We start from the raw sequence: 20543 nt of genomic DNA on the forward strand, positions 1-20543 counted from the left end.
TATTTTCGTTTAAGTAGAAGACAGTTACAGTTAAAATCACGTGGGCAAGATCTAGCGAGCAGTTACCCACGCAACATTTATTGTTTAAGACAGTTTTTAAAAAACTGTCAGGAAAACAAACGGACGTAATAATTTCTTGCAAAAAAATCCTCCACTGTCAGAGAGGCAGAGACAGAGAAAAGGGGGCAATGACCATCGCGCGTAAGTAGGATGATTATAGTAAATCTCTACTTTTTTTGTTACCATGGAAACAGACTTGTGAGTAGGATTTAAATTATGGAGGCTAGTGACTTTTTAGAATTTACTCCAACAATAAACAGACTGTGCACTTTGGTATAAAGGATTGGGCTCAGGGGTCGGCAACCCGTGGCTCGCGAGCCGCATGCGGCTCTTTTATCCCAATTCTGTGGCTCTTCAGCCTACCCAAAATATAATGTATATTTTAATTTTATTTAAACGAATGAAAACTCCATTTATTAAAGGTATTTTTTTAAAAAAATAAGATCAAAACTGGTAGAAGTACTGAGCAAGAACAAAGTGTGGGAGACCTTCTGCCAGATTTCTGATATCATCAGTGGAACAGAAGTCACCTCAGAACATCGTATACCCTTTACAACCAACGAGATAACTTCTTTCAGCAAGGCACCTATAACATCTGTAGATGTTGAATGATCTTTTAGTCGTTACAAGTCCATCTTACGCCCAGATCGTCGTCACTTTACGTTCCAACATTTGAAATTTCATGTGGTTGCAAACAATTTCGAAGAGTGAAGTTTTCAAAATTGAAAATTTAACACATCTTTTTATAAATAGTAAAAATTGTTGTATAAATCATTATAACTTGTAAAAACAAATTATTTTGTTCCTAATAAATTATTATAAATTGTAAAAATGTTCTTTTCTTGTATAAATAATTATAACTTGCCCCCCCCAAAAAAAAATTCCATTTTCATAAAAAAAAAATGTCCATTTTACTTAAATATTCCAGAAAATATTTTAAGAAAATCACATATTTTCCACATAATTGACGAAAATAAATGCATATTTTAATTAAATATTTGGCATTTTTAAATACATAAAAATCCGTTCCTTAGTGATTACAAATGATCTTCAGAGTTGTTTACACTCTATCACCCTTGCGGCTCTTGGTAAGAATTATTAAAAATTTTTAAGGAGAAATGGCTCTCTACTTAAAATAGGTTGCCGACCCCTGGGCTAGCTGGTTGAAGCTATGAACACAAATACTAGCTAATGAAAGCAAACAAAATCCTTCAAGGCTTACCCAAAAAATGATTTCCAAGATGTCTACGATTGTTCAAATAATGTAAAGAATCTCCCCACACGTGTTGTAATACACATTATTTGTCAGATTTTTTTTTTAAAGAAAAATAGCTCGCTGGGGTTGGGCGAACAAAGATGTTTGCAGCAACTTGTTTTGAGAAAATGTTTGCAATCAAGTATGAACATCCGCTTCCTGGTACATGGCTGGACGTCTGAAATAATAGGCGATTACTTTACTTTTTTTTTCTTAAATAAGTAGTCCTTGGAAAATATGCAACACACTACCACATTAAGAGAGATTATGTCATCTTACCATTCTGAGATCCATTATAAAATAAACCGTTAAAAATTAAGGGTCATTTCGAAGAAACGTTGATTTTTACAATTCGGCTAGTAATAAGAAGGTACATTTGAAAAAAGAAACAAGTCACAGAAATTCAAATGTTGACGAAGATCACTAAACTGAAAGTGCTATCTACTGGAAATGCAGCACGAGAATAGATGAACAGATGTTCTAACAGCTGTTTAGTCTAGCAAGTTATGTTCTATCAGGCTTTAAGTCAAAACAGAAATCCAGCGCGTTATCAAAATCAATTAAATTTTGTTGAAAAATAAAAAAAAAAAGACTACAAAAACATGAATTTAAAAATAATATTTATTAACATCGTGTCCTTCACCTTTGTAATTTTAGCGGTATGTTTGGTAAATACTGGGCGGCAGTTAACTCCTCTGATTACTAATATTAAAAATACTTAAAAAAAAAAAAAAAAAAAAAAAAAAAAAAAAAAATTAGTATTATTTTTATAAGGTTATAACCTTGAGAAATTGTAACCTACTGCTTGTTGTTTTCTAAAAGACTGCTGTGTTTTTTTTAACGTTAAATGCATTTTTTTTCCAAGTTACGTATTTTATAATTGGCGAAGGAAGTCCTAGTTAAAAATGTCAATAAATACTTAAAATTGTATTCATAATTACTTATTTACCCATTAATTCCCAAAGCAATTATAAGTTCGTTTATTTTTAAGTAAAGGTGATCATTGAGGTAATTTGTTGCCTTTTCTGTTTCCAGTGTTGCCTTGTTATAGAAAACACTGTCAATCGCAGGATAATGAGTTGTAAGAACTTATAGAAAGAGAAAAATCTAAGAGACTGAAGTTAGATTTGTACCCGTGATCTCCTCGTGGGAATCAAGTACCCCTAACATCCTGAAAGTTCTTCATCGTCAGTGTGCTCCGTCCTAAACAATCCGACACGAAATGAATGGGATGTTGGCTCCTCTATTTCACGAATTCTACAAAAAAGCTAAAAACCTACAGTGGGTCAAAAAAAATATTCATACACTAAGTTTTCTTTATCTACTGAACTTTTGGTTCTAGGATGACTATTTCTTTAGCACTGAAATCGAAGATAGTAACAATGAATTTAATGCTCTCATTTTCTTTTATAAACATAAAGAATTGGTTAAAAAGCAGAAAAATAATTTATTGTATGCAAAAAAAGTATTCAAACACTCAGTCTGAATGTAATAATTAACGCTAAACTAAAGACCTAATATTTTGTAAGCAATCCCATTGCATTGGTTATTGCCTGAAGCCTCCTTGGCATAGATTCCACCAGGTTTAGTGTCTCTTGAGATGTGATTTCTGCCCATGATTTCTCTTTAAATTGGTTCTGAGCTCTTTTCTGGAAGAACATTTCAATTTTCGATTTTTTTGGCCCCCAACAAAACCATGAATTTTCAATAGGGTTATATTTTTCTGCTTTTTAATCAATTCTTTATGTTTATAAAAGAAAATGAGAGCATTAAATTCATTGTTACTATCTTCGATTTCAGTGCTGAACAAGTAGTCATCCTAGAACCAAAAGTTCAGTAGATAAAGAAAACTTAGTGTATGAATATTTTTTTTGACCCACTGTAGGTTTGTAATAACTTCTTATCGAAACCTTAAACTCAGCCTTAATTGGACATGACGACACGAAATGAAATACATAATTTATTTAAGCCCAACTGCACATGAAATTATTTTTAAAAATTAGACATATAACCTAAATTCCCAATTTGAAGTCAAGTGTTTAACCAGAACTGCCTCTTTACTGTATAAATTTTAACAGCGATTTTTGTAGTACAAATTGTAAATAGATAAACAAACTACAGTAAAAGAAATCGTGTTCACACTTTTTTACTAAAATCGCGCAATCCAACATAGTGTTGCCATCTATGTGCCGGCGTACTAACTAAAAGAATTATTTCAACCTACCAAACCGGCTCTTAAAAAGCAATACATTAACATAAAATTAAAGGAATTATCCAAATTGTTATTGACTTTATGCTTTTTTTTTCTACTTTGCAAAGTCATTAAAATTCTTTTATATTTTTCAATAATGAAAACAAAAAACTAAAAGGTTTAATAAAAGAAAATAATTCAGCCGGAAACTAATTAATTTTCTTAAAGGATGTCTTCATTAAGAATGTTAACAAAACTTTTATTGAAACAAAATAACTTTTGAAAAAACTAACACTCTTTTTTTTTTGTATTTCCGTAATTAACATAATTCAATTTCCTGGAAACTTGGAATTTATATTAAAAATTACAGATGGTTTCAAAATAATACTTTTTCACACTAATTAGAGAAAACTGTTGAAGAATATGTGACGCCATAGCTCACCCACAAACCCAATAAAGTAATGCCCATTTTTCAGACGGGCTGTACGCCCAATTCTACCAAATTAGATGTCGTCAACGTAGCGACTGGAAAAAACATTCTTTACAAAGAAATTCTCATATTAACCATTAAATAAAATCCAAGGCCTAGTCAGGGAAAAACAAACTAAAGCCCTCCCCAAACTTTTTACACAGGGGGCCACAGTTCACTGTCCTTCAGACCGTTGGAGGGCCGGACTATAAAACAAACTATTTTAAAGTAAAACAAAAAACAAAACGGGAACAAATAGAATATTTCAAATAAAGAACAAGTAAATTTAAATCAACAAACTGCCCAGTATTTCTGTGGGAACTATGGGCCTGCTTTTGGGCTAATGAGATGGTCCAATGTCCGGTTTAGTTATAGTGCTTTGGACTTTCTTCCTACTTCTGCTGTTATTTTGCGGAGCCATGACGCGTGCATCCCGCGCGTCAACGAAAGTAGTACAGTACATGAGCGATGCAGCGCTTTGCGGCACCGCCATCACATATAGTGCTCCTCTCACTGGCCACCAATGAAAGAGATGCCCCTTCCGGAAGTGCGGCGAAGGCCGGATAAAGGTCCTCAGAGGGCCGCATGTGGCCCGCGGGCCGTAGTTTGGGGATCCCTGAACTAAAAGGGTCCACGTTCTGATTAAGTTCAACTGGAACTATTTTGGTTTCAATTTCATGATTGATATGAGAAATTATTAGTTAAGTATGTTTGCTAGTTTTTAGAAATTATAGCCATTTTCAAAGAGAAGAGGGTCTGTATTAATTTTTTGAGGGTAAGGGGGTCATGGTGGTGTAAAAAAAAAATGAAATTGTTGATAAACTTGCAAAGGAAGCCACCATTAGTGGGGGGGGGGCAAATGGCTAATTATAAATTACCACACACCGATATCAAGTGTAAAATTGCAAAAGCAGCACTACAAAAATGGCCAGACAGATTACAGTAATAGTAATAAAGGAAGATTCTGTAAAACTATGGCAGATCAGTTACCTAGACAACCATAGTTTAAGGAGAACTGTCACTAATAAATGGGTTGTTATGACAATAAGCAGTCTGAGAGCGAACCACGCGGTATGCGGATCATTTCTACACAGGATCAACAAAAAGGTCCTCTTTCTCCTCTTAGCGTAGATTGCAATGAGGAGGAGGATTTCAGGACAATTAATAATGATATGTCCACGTTATGTAGAGTAGAAAGGAAACGAATGTTTGACGACATATACAGGTATTTGGATGCACCATTTCGCTACGAAGACATAATATTCTCCACCAACATCTATGTGCTTAAATCTGTAGCAGAGCTAGCAAAGAAATATGAATGTTTTTAAAAGTTATAGCCGAATTAGAATGAATGGAAGAAAATGATTACAGAAGGATTACGGTGATTTTAATTTCGGTTAAGCTATAAGGATGGCAGGAATATATAGTACTGATCCATCCATTAGTTGTAAGTTTGCATGTAAATAGTTGTATATACTAGAATGATGAATGTGTGAAGCGAATGTATTTGTAGGTAAGAATGGAGAGTGAGTGATATTCTAGTGATAAGCACCTAGACGATGCTGGCTGTATGGCGGAAGCCAATGCCAAAAAAGGCAAAAAACAAAAATGTTTGCTAGTTCTACTCAGTGCTTGACACCCCAATCGGTATTCGGATGTAAAAGCCTGTCTGAAAAAGTAGGCATTACTTTACCTAGGATATTGATTTGCCAATTAATTTTTTATTATTATGTACAGCCAGCATACATTTCAAATAAGCGGCACTTTACACAGGTCTTAACTTTACAAAATTCCAATTTTTAATCCAATAATAGTTTAGTGGAGCGAGTGGCAAATGGGCAAGGGAGTGCAAAACCTTTGTTTTCCGAAGGGTGAAAGAAAATAATAATAAAAAATATATTTAAATAAATTTTAATTTGAGGAGCAGAAAAAAAAAGAAAAGAAAACGAGCAGAAGTAAGACGCATAATAAGTAATTCGAATGATTAGATTAAAAAATATGAGGATAATAGCCTAAAGGTAAAACCAGAGAGGGCGTATTCCAGAAAATGTATACTTGTCTGTATATAGGAAATGTCAAGGTAATAAGGATAGAAGGCGGAGTGGGCCAGTAATATTTGGCTAAACGACCGGGCGCAAGCAGGTTGTGTGGCTGAGAACAAAGAACAAAAAAAAGCAACAAAAGCTCTGACTCTGGAATGATATGATGAAGTGGAAATATAATAAGGACGGCCCAGCTGTGCAGCACAAAGGAAGCTGAAATCGTAATTACTATCAAGAAGGCCCGTGATGTAGACAACTGATCTCTCTCTTTTAAACACGCTATATTATCTTCTTAGGTTTCTGTATTTGGTTATTTGTTACGCCTACCTATCTCGCATAATAATTTATCAATATTGTTAACCATTTTCTTTTGTTTTATTTGCTAAACATTACAAGTATATAATTGCCTTCTCGCGCTCCTAGCTAGGGGAAGTATGGCGAATCAGGCCAGATTTTCTTAACTTGAATTTAAACCAAAAATACAAGTTTTTGAGATTCCTTAGATTAGAACCGGGATGGGGCCCACTTCCAGAGGCTTAATGCACCGAACCCTTGTATGACAAGTCCAGGCTTTTCCGACCAGTCATTTTTTGGTTAAAATCTCCTCTGGTCTTCAATTACCAACTGCCTCAAATCACTAATTAGTTTTAAGCAGAAATACTAAATTTAAATAACCTAATGGTGTATTGATGTTAAAATGATGAAAGTGAACAATCTTCCTGCAAATGTTCAATAATGGTTTTAATAAGTATGGAGTTTGCACACTCTAATGTAGCTATTCAATGTCGTGTACGGTCAATCAACACTTTTACCGAGAGGTTCTTGAAAAACTTGCGAAAAAGGGCCATTCGTGTGAGACCAAACATCAAGAACAAGTGGGCGTTGCACGATAATGCTCCTTGTCACACAGCAATTTCAATAAACCAGAGTTTCTGGCCAGTAAAAACATTCCTGTGGCTCCTCACAGCCTCCTTATTCGCCTGACTTGAGTCCTTGTGACTTTTTTTTCTCTTCCCGAAGATGGAAAAATCACCTCAAGGGACATCATTTTGGGACAGTCGAAAACATACAAACGGCTGTAACCGACCAGCTGAAGGCTATTCCAGTATCGGAGTTCGAGCACTGCTATGAGGAGTGGAAGAAACGTCTCCAGCGCTGTGTGGCTTTAGAAGGAAGTTATTTTGAAGGTGACAATATAGCACTATAATTCTTTTTGAATACATTTTTTTTTAAATTAGTCTCATTACTTAATTTACAGACCACGTACAGTTGGCAAAAAGTAATTTTGTTTGCACAGATTACAGAAGCAAACAAAATGCAAAAGATGGAACTTCGACAATTACTACAGCAAGAAGAAAATGTAATTGTTCGCACAAGAATATTTTTAATTCTTATCTTGACGTTAACTGTGCTTGACTTCTTAAAGGGAATGTTAGGCGGCAATCTTGCTATTGATTAGTTGCTACAAATTATGATGGTAAGTTCATTACAACCGCGTGAAATTCTAGCGCTCGGGGACCGCCCCTATAAAAAAAAAAAAAAATAAAATAAAGTATATAGGAAGTTTCTCACAGTTTTACAGAAAGGGGGATATCTAAAATTTCGCGTTAGGTATTGCTAATTTATAATTTTAAATTTAAAATCTCCTTGGAGGATTACCTGGTAATGTGGAAGAAGGTAAGTGTTCAATTAAAGGATTAGGATGAGCTGCTTGTAAAGGAATGCAATTTTAAGAAACAACTTTTAGTAAGGTCGTTAATGAAAGAGATTTTGAGGTCATTATGAATGGTGAGGTTAGAAATATAGAATGGAGCGTTAACATAGTTTCTGTAATGGCTGAATGCGTAAAGAATTGGAACGTTTAGTCGATCCCCATACTTCGATGCCGTATGACCAAATAGGTCGCTGTAACAATAAATATAAGAGTCTTTTGTTTTGTAGGTTGAGTTTAGATAGTTTGTCAAGTAGTCTGGCGAAAAGTTTTGTAGCGTTGGTTAGTTTCTAGTCTTTTCAGTCTAGTATGGGGGGGGGGGATTCCATGTCAACCGTTTGCTTCTAGGTACAGTCCAAGGTACCGTACTTTGTCCACAGTTGATATAGGAGTTTGGTTCAAGATGATGGTAGGTAGGATTTTTCGTCTTAGAGTAAATACTATACGAGGGTCGTTTGAAAAGTCCGTGCAAAGTCAGAGAGATAGCACTACTGGCGCGTATCGAGGTTATGTTTAGTTAGTAGCATCTCTTGGAAGAACACACACCAAGTTTCAGCCAGATCGGTCTATTTCTTTGTGTTTGGCATTCGTTTGAATCGAGGAAGTCGAGTGATTTTCAAAAAATGGACGAAAAAGAATTTCGTGTATTGATTAAACACTACTTTATGAAAGGCAAAACGCCTCAGGAGACTAAAGAGAAGCTTGATAAACATTATGGTGACTCTGCACCTTCGATTAGAACAGTTTATAAGTGGTTTCAAAATTTTCGGAGTGGCCATATGGGCACAAGTGACGCTGAACGTTCTGGACGCCCTGTTGAGGTTATTACTCCAGAAATCATTGATAAAATCCATGATATGGTGATGGATGACAGAAGAGTGAAGGTGCGTGAGATTGCTAGTGCTGTGGGCATCTCGAATGAACGGGTACATAATATTTTGCATCAACATTTGGACATGACAAAGCTATCCGCAAGATGGGTGCCGCGATTGCTCACGCTTGACCAAAAACGAAATCGTGTAAGGACGGTTTGCAGCTGTTCCAGAAGAATCCGCAGGACTTTAAGCGTCGTTTCGTCACTGTGGATGAAACATGGATACATCACTACACTCCTGAGACCAAAGAACAATCTAAACAATGGGTTACCAAGGGGGAATCTGCGCCAAAAAAAGGCGAAGACCGTAAAAGATTTTATTCAAACGAGGAGGTGATTGCAGAAACGAATGGCTATTTTTCAGACTTGGACAAATCCTATTATTCGGAAGGGATCAACAAACTAGAGCAGCGTTGGACGAAGTGTAGAAGCCTAAAAGGAGACTATGTTGAAAAATAAAAAAGGTTTACCCCAAAAAATTAAGTAGTTTTTATTTTTGCACGCACTTTTCAAACGACCCTCGTACATTTTGATTTCGTAACGATATTTTTGATTTGCCATTTGATAAGCCTCCAATCATCATTAATAATCAAGACATTATATTACATCACATTTGCTTGTTGCAACAACCGTTACAGTTGCAAATTTCAATGAAATATTAAAAAAAAAATTAACATATTATTTATTAATGTTAAAGTAATGTCTTTAAAGTAAAACTTTTTTTCCAGACAGGGCTTAACGTCCAACTACCTAATTAGGTGTCTTGGCCGAGGGGCTTAAGCACATACTTTGGCATTAAAATTTTTGTAAACAAATTAAAAGTAAGCTACACTCAGGATTCGAACTGATGATCGCTCACTAACAAATACCTCCCTTCAAACCACTATACCAAATAGTATTTATTACTAGTTGGGTCACTGGGACACAGGACTAGTATTTATTAATAGCTAAACTATTTCTTAAAGTTTATAAGTTTTTATACTATTTTATTTTATTATTAATTTTTTTTTATGATTAGTGCAAAAACTTACTTAAGCACACACATAGAGCCCAAACAAAATAGTGACTGATTCTGAATTTTCTTCGCCAAATGGTTCCATTATGTACCACGATTGCGGAGGGAAAAAAAAGGTTATAGGAACAGTCTATTTCCTAATAAAAAAACCTGTAACCTTGGCAATGACTATGGCCGCAAGTCTGTGTTTATTGACTGAAGGACAACCAATTGGTCAAGAAGTTTGCAAAGGTGGCTGCAAAAAATAAAAGTAAACAAAAAAATTAATAAATCGAAAAACAGTTAACAGTTTTTTGGAAAATTTTTGAAAAATATAATAAATAAAAATAAAATCTCAACACAAGTGGGCAAATGTAACAATGGATTTCTTTATTAATTCAGTCTTGTATAGTTTGTAAGGTTTTTCCATTTATAAAAGAAGTTGGAAAAGAAAAATGATAGAACCATGAATAATTAAAAAAAAATGAACCAAAGGAAAATGAATTTTCTTTTTATTCTTATTATTATTTTGACAAGGTCATGGAGAAAATGGATTTATTTTTCTTACGGATGAGGAAATTGTCTTCTAATAAATCAAAACTCAGCAGTTTTCTACAACTCTAGTGTGAACTGTTTTTCAAGACTTTCATCAGTTTTTGCTTCAATATTATTATATGTTCAACTGCAATAAAATATTGCTGTTCGAAGAAGTTATGATGTTACAACAATCCTCCTTCTTCCAGGACTATACTAAAAGCAATATTCAGCAGAAAACTGTTTCAAACCTAAGTGATAACTGTTTAAGTTCAAATGAACCCAATTCTAAAACATTTATCCAGTTAAGCGTGGAATTTAGTTTAAAAAAACAAAAAAAAAAACCCACAGTGTGCGTGAATTAAAATCAGACAATGACGTGTATACACGTGTCGAACGCAAAGGCATAACAACCAAAAGTTTACAACGTCCGTAATAGTCACTGCATGCGACTTTTTCTGCAATCTCTCTGGGGGGGGGGGAGCGCTTGAGATTACAGACAGAGCATTCTGTGCTCATTCAAAAATCTTGTACCGCTTCACGTATGCATTTGCTCTAGTTAACTAGGGGCACAAGAGCTTTTTTACAAGGAAGAAAAGAGCTCTGAATTCTGTGTAAAATGAAATCATACTGAGGTCTGAATCTCTATCTAAGGTAAAAACGGGCATTGCACAAGGGTTGAGAGCTTCTATTTGTGTGCGTAATTCCCCAATCTCTAATGCGGAGACCAAACATGTACTAACCACTTATCATTTGACTGACTCCCTCCACCCCCTCCGTATAAAGTACTTGGCAGTTCTATTGGTAAGATAAAGGAAACATCACACCAAATAATATTCTTATTGTATTTTATTAAAATTTCGAGTTTTTTTTTTGTAGTTAATGGCAATTTTATATTTTTCACAACGAGTATTGCACGTCGAACGCACCTTAATAGAGATATGGTTTGACGATCTGTTTCACGATTCAATAAAATTTTGAATAATACACAAAATATACACCATGGGACCTGCTTCACTCAATCCTAAAAGGACTTAAAGGGCGGTCATTGGAAGTCTAATATGACTTAAAAAAGGGATATCACATCAGAGCCCTTGGTTTTACTTAGTAATGTAACATCTCATCCAAGAATCCATATATTTCTTGGATGAGAAGCTGCATTACCAAGTATAACAGGGCATCTCAAATTTATCTGAAGTAAAATTCGAAAGGAGAAGACTGTAATGAATATAAAAGGATGTATCCCTTATCGTTTTAGTTTGTTCTTTAAATATTGTGGGCATCTGGAAACAGGAAATACAAAAGCTATAACCAGAAATTCAACGGTTGAATTAACCGACAGCAACTATTCTGAGTTGCATCATCTCACAGTCTTTGCTCTTAGACTACCGCCAGCTCAGCTCTCAGTTTCATTATTACTGCCATCTGCGGAACACACCATTAACTGTACCCTATTTATGGAGAAGAACGGTTACTTAGCAACTATTTTAAATAATGTATTAAGTGTCTACCTCTCAGTACAACTGTTCACATTATTTTTTTAAAAAAATTATATTTAGTAAATAATTTATTTTTAATCATTATTTAGGTTTCATCGTACCCACGGAATAATCGTAGCTTGACATCACATATCCTTTACCGCTGTCCACATTCTTGTGTGGTCATTTATAGGAGATAAATCTTTAAGTAGCTGAATTTGGTTCTGTAGCAACTTCATTTGCAATCAATATCTATCTAAAGAGAGTGTTTAACGTAGAAATAAACAGTAATGAAAAGAAATCCCCCCTCTAACTCGAGTAAAGTATGGCTCTTTACAAACTGCACAAGCTGTCCGAAGTTTTAAAAGGGCCGATAAATATTCAAAAACTGCACAATGACCTTTTTATTCCTCTTTTTTCCATAAGAGATAAAATCCTCAAATTTCATTTAAAATTTAGGGCATATCCTTAAGTGTGTAGAACGTATACTTCAAGTTAAGAATAGTGGAAGAAGTTTCAAAAATTCTGATTTTGAACCCCGAGGATTATAGTAAGAGAAAGAGGGCGCCACGGTAGCCGAGAGGTTAGAGACGAGACCTGTGAAGCTAATATGTATTGTGGTACAGGGTTCGATTCCCGGTCTTAGGCCTTGGAATTTATTTAATGGTTAATAAAAAGAAATTTATAGTAAAGTATGTTTGCTAGTCGCCTCCGTTCATGACACCTAATTTGGTAGTTTGACGTTAAGCCCCGCCTGAAAAAATAGGCGATTACTTTACTTTTTTTTACTTTAGTAAGAGAAAGATGTTCATTCCATTATTTTTGAGTGTGTGTGTGTGTGATTACTTCCGGTGAACTTTTTTTAAATTTAAAGTTGACAAGATATAAACACTTCCTGTTATTGGGAGGAAGTGGAATTTATTCCAGGAAAGTCAGAGAATATTAATCATGTTTTGTTTTAAATTATCAGTTTAATGAAGTAGACAGCAACTAATCTACTAATCAGCAACTAAGTAATCAACATTCAGCAAATTTAAATTCCAATTTATCCAAATTTAAGCCCAAAATTTGGCGAAATCTTTCCAAACAATAAACAAATATATGTGTTGTTTAAATTTCTAAAATTAGGCATGATTTTAATTAAATTTACATTAGATGGAAATTTCCAATAAAATTTCCATCTACACTGGCCACAATGTAAACTTGTCCAGCCTCTCTCTAATATGGTAATGTGTGGACGTAGAAGCTTGCGTTCCATCATTTGAATTTCTGACGATAACATACCCACTTGGATAGCCACTTTCCAAGTTAACCCCACAGGAGCTTTCAAAAGCTCATCAGACTGGTTGTTACTGTTTGAGAATGAGTGCATAATTAATGATATACAACGATAGCAATCATTATAATAATAAAGGTGTAAATATTAATAAATTATTTAAAAGAAAAAAATGCACCTGAGAGCAGTTAAAATTAAAATACCCTAGCTAGGTAGAGCAAGAAAATGTTCGCCAAGTACTCTCGCTATAATTCTCGTGGTCCTTTAACCTATACATTATTTTTCAATCTCAAAATTTTAAAAAATATTAATAATTACTAAGTTGAGATAGATTGCAGATACTAAAATGCGAATACTCTTCATGGAGTGATCTACCAACTCCATCCCGTTTTCACAATGCCCTAAAAAAGAGATTTGCTTGAACAGATTGGATTTACACGGCGGGACGGGACCCATGCCCCACGGCACTGTAGCCACCAAGAGGCTTATTGTGCCTTCCCCTCTAAGTCTAGTAAATGAAACCTCCCCCTTCTAAGAAGGTTGAGGGCTTTCCCTACCAGTTCCTTCTGCGCTACAATCTCCTCTGGTCTCATGGTACCAAAGATTTCGTATCGCAGTCACTCTATTGCAACGCAATCAAGTAACAGGTGAGAGGCCGTTTCTTCCTCTTCCTGGCACAATCTGCACATCGGTTCCGAGCTGTTAAGCCCTACCTTGTGCAGGTGCTTCCTGAACCTTCCGTGCCCTGTGAATAGGCCTGTAATCAGAGTGATCTGATTCCTGCCCAAACGTAGAGTCACTTTGGTTCTTTGTTTGCACAACAAGGGCATAACCCTCTTGCTTTGTTTGACCCCAGGAAGCATCACCCAGTACTTTTCATGTTCTCTCCAGATCCAGTCTCTGAGAGCCTCACGAACTGCACCCCTAGTGATCCCTAGGACTGGTTCCGGGCCAATGAAAGGAGTACTAGCTCCATTCCTGGCCAAACTGATCATTGCTTGAACAAATGTTCTAATAAAAATTACAAAAGTTTTAAAGTAAATTACAGGCAGAATATTAAATCTAGCTATTTTTACTTAATATCTACGTAGTTAGTTTTAACAATTCATCAAATTTCCAAGTTACTGGTATGAAACAAAACACAAGGAAGAGATAAGCTAAGGGATTGGTGTACAGCATTCCCACGTTACTAGCGATTCCAGCTGGTGGCCCTTAAGATTTTCTTTGGAACTTCTTACGGCTGGCTGTTCGGTGATGGAAAGTGTTATCTTTAACGAGAGAACAATATCCGAAGACCAGGGGTGCCTTGAAGAAAGCTCTGCACGACAATGATCTTAGATGTTGACGCGTCTTAAATAAAAAAAAAATAAAAATAAATCGGTTAATCACTTGGACTTGGAATATGTTTAATAATTAATGATGAAGAATGGCCGATTTGTGAAATATTTGGAATGGAATTAAATTGGGGACATAAATAATTACTGCCTAATATGTTATGGCCTTAAGATTGGTAGGATTGGATTCTCTGAGAATGTCAAAGAACTTCGCGAAGCCGCACAATTTGGTTTCATAAGTTCAGTTTAGTCTCGCAAGTATTTTATACAGAATTAAGTTTGTTTAAAGCGGAGAGATGAATTTAGTTAATAAACCTATTGGTGCTTCCCTGTGCAGATGCTAACTATCGGACTCTACATTGACAAACGGCTAACTTGGAATCCACACCTAAGACTCTAAAGTAGAAGAACCCCTCAAAAATATGGTACCTTTAAAAACAGATGATCAAAACTTCCAGTAAACAATAAGATCTTCATTTACAACGCACTTCTGAATTCGTTCAGAGACTTAAGGACTCGAACTTTGGGAGTGTCTTCCAAGCATCTAAATTATACAATCGCTTACAATCTTTACAGTGTTACAATCTAGATAGCCAACGCTCCATACTGTAGAACCATTCGTACAAGAACACTTCCATCAAGTATCTCACTTCGTCTTTCCGCTCTCAGTGCATTGCTTACTCCACAAACTATATCGACTGTTAGTTGCAATCGCAATTCCTGCCTAAGCAAAAATAACAGGAAGAAAAAAGCTAATGAGTATGCCAAAGTACCTAATTACATTGGATAATCTATAAATACTTAATCGGCCTAATACAAACAACAAAAAAGTCATTGAACTAATGTATAAAATAAAGTTATAAACTAATGTATAAAAGATCAAGTTATATAACCATTCACCTATTGTCCACACTCCTACTCTAGGGGGAAAAAATTGTTAATTTTAAATTTCCGAAACTCTAAAACTAGGTGTGGCTCTCCTATGATCATTAGGAAAAGTCCTTCAACGTCTTAGTATATAAACTAGGACCAGAGAATATTTAGGTATCAGTTCTTTCGCAACAGGAACAGACACTAATAAGACAACCATGTTCAAATTTCTTGTAAGTATTCAGCAATTTAGTAATTTAATCCATAATTTAAATGCCTAATTTTCATGCGATTATTCAGCGATTACAATGATTCTAAATCTCGTTATTTGCAAACAGTTCTTCCTCGCTTTGGCAATTGCCTGCGTAGTAGCCGTAGAAGAAGTTGAACGAGTTAAGAAACAAGTACTTGTCGGTGGAATTGGATATCCATATGGAATCGGATACAGAAGTATTGCTGGAATCGCTGGAATCTACCCATACTCTGGAATTTATGGATCATACATTATTTAGACGACTTGTCAATACTGAGTGATTTGTAAGATGTAATAACAAAATTGCAAAACAAAACGTTTCGGCTGACATTTAAATAAACACAAAATTTTCTGTTCTCTTAAAAATCTTTTTTGTTATTTATCCAGGTCTAATTCTACCCTAAATAGTGTCATTTAGTGATAAGCAGTTATCAGTTTTCCTCTGATGCTAGATTATTCAAGGGCAATACAGTGTAGGGCAACGCTGTGAAAACAAAATGCACCTATGGGATTGTTTCGTATCTTTTCTGACAGCCAGGCTGCACTGAAGGCTCTTGTATCCTTCAGAATGACCTCTTCTCTGGTTTGGGAATGCAGGAAAGCCCTAGAACTACTGGCGCGGCTCAACAAAGTTCGACTGGAATGGGTGCCGTGCCATATAGGGATTGAAGGGAATGAGAAAGCTGATCATCTGGCCAGGAATGGATCTAACACTCCTTTCATCGGTCCGGTGCCTGTCCTGGGGATCACCAGGGGTTCGGCTCGTGCAACTCTCAGAGATTGGATCTGGAGGGAGCACGAGAAGAACTGGGTGATGTGTCCTGGGGTTAAACACAGCAAGACTATGATGCCTTGGCTGTGTAAGCAAAGAACCAAAGAGACCCTGTGCTTGGGTAGAAATCAGATTACTCTGATTACAGGCCTGTTCACGGGGCACGGTAGGTTCAGGAAGCATCTGCGCAAGTTGGGGCTTATTAGCTCGGAACCATTGTGCAGATTATGTCAGGAAGAGGAGGAAACGGCCTCTCACCTGCTGTTCGATTGCGCTATGAAACCTTTGGAACGCTGAGGCTGAAGGAGATAGTAGCGCAAAAAGAACTAGTAGGGAAAGTCCTCAGCCTCTTTAGGAGGGGAGGGTTCGCTTACTAGAACTAAGAAGGGGCTGGCACAATAAGTCTTTTGTGGCTGCGGCGCCGTGGGGCGTAGAGTCCCGTTTCGTCTATTATCTTATCTTATCTTATGGGATTGCTAAATCCAAAGAGACTTCTTAACTTTAATAAATGTTCAATTAGGGATAACGGAGCGATCCTACGAAGGACTGATTGGTAGATACGTTGCCGTACAGTCATTTAACCTAATAAAACAACTGTTATAAAATTAAAATTATAAAAAATGCACATATATCAGCGAGCAATCAGCACAGTAAGTTTAAAGGAAGACCTAGGAGCAGTTTAAGCGATTTATCAAATTTAAGCGCTCTTTTGTTTAAGTTTTTGAGTAACACTGCACATACACAGAGACCATTTCATAAAATCCACTTTTTCGGATTAAGGGGGACCTCAAAATGCATGTTTCCGGCGGAATCTCAAAATAAAGTATCCGCCCCATCATGTTCTAACTACAGTAGAGTAAGTGACAGTAAAAGCAAGCCCAGTCAGTGACTCGATTATACAGGAAATACTGCCATAAATGTAAAAATATAAATCCACTGTCTATAAATACAAACAGGAAACAAATATTTTGTTGAACTTCTCTAAAGAGAACAATAAATTCCAGGATCATTAGATAATAAAATAAAAGATTTTAGAATCTGAAATAAAAGTAGATCCAGTTTTTATTTTTACAAATTTTATAGGGAGCAGTGGTATCTCAAATCAACATTATTAGTAGTCCCGAATACCTCGCCCAATCGCTCCTCCAAGGATATCTTTGTTGACAGTGGTTTCGATTTCTTTTTTTTTTTTATTTTGTTTTCGATTTTATATATTTCTTTTTTTTATATTGTAAATAATAAACAAAATGCTGGGGAATTTGATTCATATTCAAATTTAATAGTCGAATATTTATGTTTACATGCTTCTTCTTTTTTGTCTTCGCTCTTATGCCTTTCAGCGTCCAGCTTAAGATAACTTAGCCCTTTAACCATCAGACGAACTCTTCTGTATTACTTGTCAATCTTCGGGTAGATGACCTTGTCTGACGTCGCTTTTGTGCCAATCGTTCAATGTAGTCCAAATAGCCCAATCTTGGTCTGCGGCTTTATGTTTACATTCAAAAGAATTGAGAAAACAAAAAAACAAAAACGGAAATACAGAAATAAAGTAATCGCCTATTTTTTCAGGCGGGGCTTAACGTCCAACTACCAATTAGGTGTCGTGGACGGAGGCGACTAGCAAACACACTTTACTGTAAATTTCTTTTATTAACCATTAAAGGTATAGACCGGGGAATATAGCCTAGTACCGCAATACATCTTAGCTTTGCACCCGCAAAGCCTAGACCCCTAGCCTCTAACCGCTCGGCTACCGTGGCGACTAGCAAACACACTTTACTGCAAATTTCTCATATTAACCATTAAAGGTATAGACAGGGGAATATAGCCTAGTACCGCAATACACCTTAGCTTTGCGGGTCTAGCCTCTAACCGCTCGGCTATCGTGGCGACTAGCAAACATACTTTACTGCGAAGTTCTCATATTAACCATTAAAGGTATAGACCGGGGAATATAGCCTAGTACCGCAATACATCTTAGCTGTGCGCGTCTAGCCTCTAACCGCTCGGCTATCGTGGTGACTACCAAACATACCTTACTGCAAATTTCTCATATTAACCATTAAAGGTATAGACCGGGGAATATAGCCTAGTACCGCAATACATCTTAGCTTTGCGGGTCTAGCATCTAACCGCTCGGCTACCGTGGCGACTAGCAAACATACTTTACTATAAATTTCTCATATTAACCATTAAAGGTATAGACCGGGGAATATAGCCTAGTACCGCAATACACCTTAGCTTTGCAGGTCTAGCCTCTAACCGCTCGGCTATCGTGGCGACCAGCAAACATACTTTACTGTAAATTTCTCATATTAACCATTAAAGGTATAGACCGGGGAATATAGCCAAGTACCCAATACATATTATTAGCCTTGCAGGTCTAGCCTCTAACCGCTCGGCTAGCGTGGCGACTAGCAAACATACTTTACTGTAAATTTCTCATATTAACCATTAAATGTATAGACCGGGCAATATAGCCTGGTAAAGCAATACAACTTAGCTTTGCTGGTCTATCCTCTAACCGCTCAGCTTCCGTGGCGCCTTACACGGAATATTTATTTTGTTTATCTTTAGAATTTAAAAGTGTCTACATGCGCAGGCACTATCCTTATCCTCACTGAGCAAAAGAAAATGCACAACAGCTAGCGGTTAGATGCGAGACCCGCGAAGCTAAGATGTATTGTAGTGTTACTGGGTTCGATTACCGGTTAAGGCTTTGAATTTAATTTCATGGCGTAAAAATTAAAAATAATTTATAGTAAAGTATGTTTGCTAGTCGCCTATGTCTACGTCATCTATTCGTAGTTGGACATTAGCCTGAAAAAAATAGGCATAACTTTACTTTTTCTTTTTTTTTTAACTGAGGAAAGTAATCGTCTAGTGTTTTCAACCAATACGAGGCAACACGAGGCTTAACTTCCAAATACCAAATTCAGGTGCCTTTGGACATGGATTGCAATCTCTTTACTACAAAAATTCTCCTATTTAAATCAATATTTGGTACAATCGGGACTGGAACTGTAGATCTCCCCACTGACTAGTCTGAACTTACAACCTCTACATCAAATCCTACTCCTAACACTATCGTCCAATCTGGATACTTAAGTAGCAGGAAACAATTTACAGCGTAATCCTTGGATAATGGTTTCTATGTTGCTGAGGAATTGCCATCACTTTAATGCCAAGAAAATTTTTTTTTACAGAAGTACCCGGGTAAGCTTTGACCAATTTTTGAGGCTTATTTCTTGAGAATAACGTTGAAGTTATGCCTGATCCATAGCTGAGCCAATCCAGCACAAAAAAATTAACTTTTACTAGAACAAAATATTATCTTGCAGTTTTTCCAGCTTTCACATGAAATATCCCTTCTGAGGCCGCAGAACAACATGGAAAATTCTAAGTTAATAAGTTGAATAATTTAAATTTTTGATTTTCAATAATTTAATTACATAAATAATTTTATTTCCTATTTAAACTTAATTAAATATTAGAAGATGATTCTAATATTCGACTGTATCTTTATTTTATGTTTTTTCTTAATCTGTTTTAATTTCGATTATTTCTATTTCTTAGCATAAAAAAGGGAAGAAGCCCTGTCTGGTTTATCTTGTGTCCCCCTTTTTTTTAGAGGAACACACGAGCGTAGGTTGGACAACTAGTTCTCCACGATATGTGACACACCTCCTGGTAAGGACTGACCCAACCTCACAAAAGATACCTAGCAACTTCCACTCCTCTAACTCCACTAGTCTTTATATTATCAAAATTTATAATATTCCACCAAGAACTTAATCGAAATCCTTCGTCCCTCAACACCAGTCGCACACAAAGAGAAAACACTCCAGAGAACCACGCCTGTTCTTTAAACAAATGTACAGGCTACTTTTGTTCTTCAAAACTCTTCCACATCCTGCACCACATAAGGTTTTCTTTTCTTTTTTTTTTTTTTTTTTGTATCCTGTTCCAAGGATAACATGTTACCACCTCCGAAGAATTCACCAACTAGAGTAACCAGAGTAAAAAATTTAAAACAAATATTGCAAAGAAGATCCGTCTCAGATGACCTCCAAACTAAATAGGCAAAGAGTAAAGTCACGTGACCAAACACAGCTCAACATGGTGGGCGTATTAATATTTATGCACAAATTGATGCCCTAAAGCAGCGTTTCCCAACCTGTGGTACGCGAATCAATAATGGCGGAAATAATAAATTTTTAAAAAAATTAAAGCATAAAAATATCATAGAAACGTTTTTTTTTTCAATAATACATAAAAATTATTTTAATTAATAATATTATACAGTAAAGTTGTTAATATTTACTGTAAATAAGGTTAGTCTGTCTCAAGATATACGAGAAAATATAATAGCACATTTAGCAGGATTAAAATTGTCTTTCATGGAGTATTTTCCCAAAACCCGAAAACAC

General features: G+C 35.9%; 1 protein-coding gene and 1 long non-coding RNA gene across 6 annotated transcripts in view; both read right to left on the reverse strand.

Moving 5' to 3' along the window:
* Positions 1–20543, reverse strand: part of LOC141454658 (ras-related protein Rap-2a) — a 234324-nt gene that overhangs the window by 25392 nt on the left and 188389 nt on the right. The window lies entirely within an intron of this gene.
* Positions 1–20543, reverse strand: part of LOC141454662 (uncharacterized) — a 59454-nt gene that overhangs the window by 8284 nt on the left and 30627 nt on the right. Inside the window, exon 5 of one of the 3 annotated variants that reach the window (XR_012458860.1) lies at positions 16988–17598. The exons of the other annotated variants lie outside the window; for them this stretch is intronic. This is a non-coding gene — a long non-coding RNA (uncharacterized lncRNA). Of the gene's footprint in view, positions 1–16987; positions 17599–20543 lie in introns of those variants that run through there. 3 annotated transcript variants of the gene reach the window in all.

The sequence above is a fragment of the Rhodnius prolixus genome, unplaced genomic scaffold (assembly GCF_049639745.1).
Source record: "Rhodnius prolixus isolate KJV_2025 unplaced genomic scaffold, Rpr scaffold_9, whole genome shotgun sequence".
Classification (NCBI taxonomy): domain Eukaryota; kingdom Metazoa; phylum Arthropoda; class Insecta; order Hemiptera; family Reduviidae; genus Rhodnius; species Rhodnius prolixus.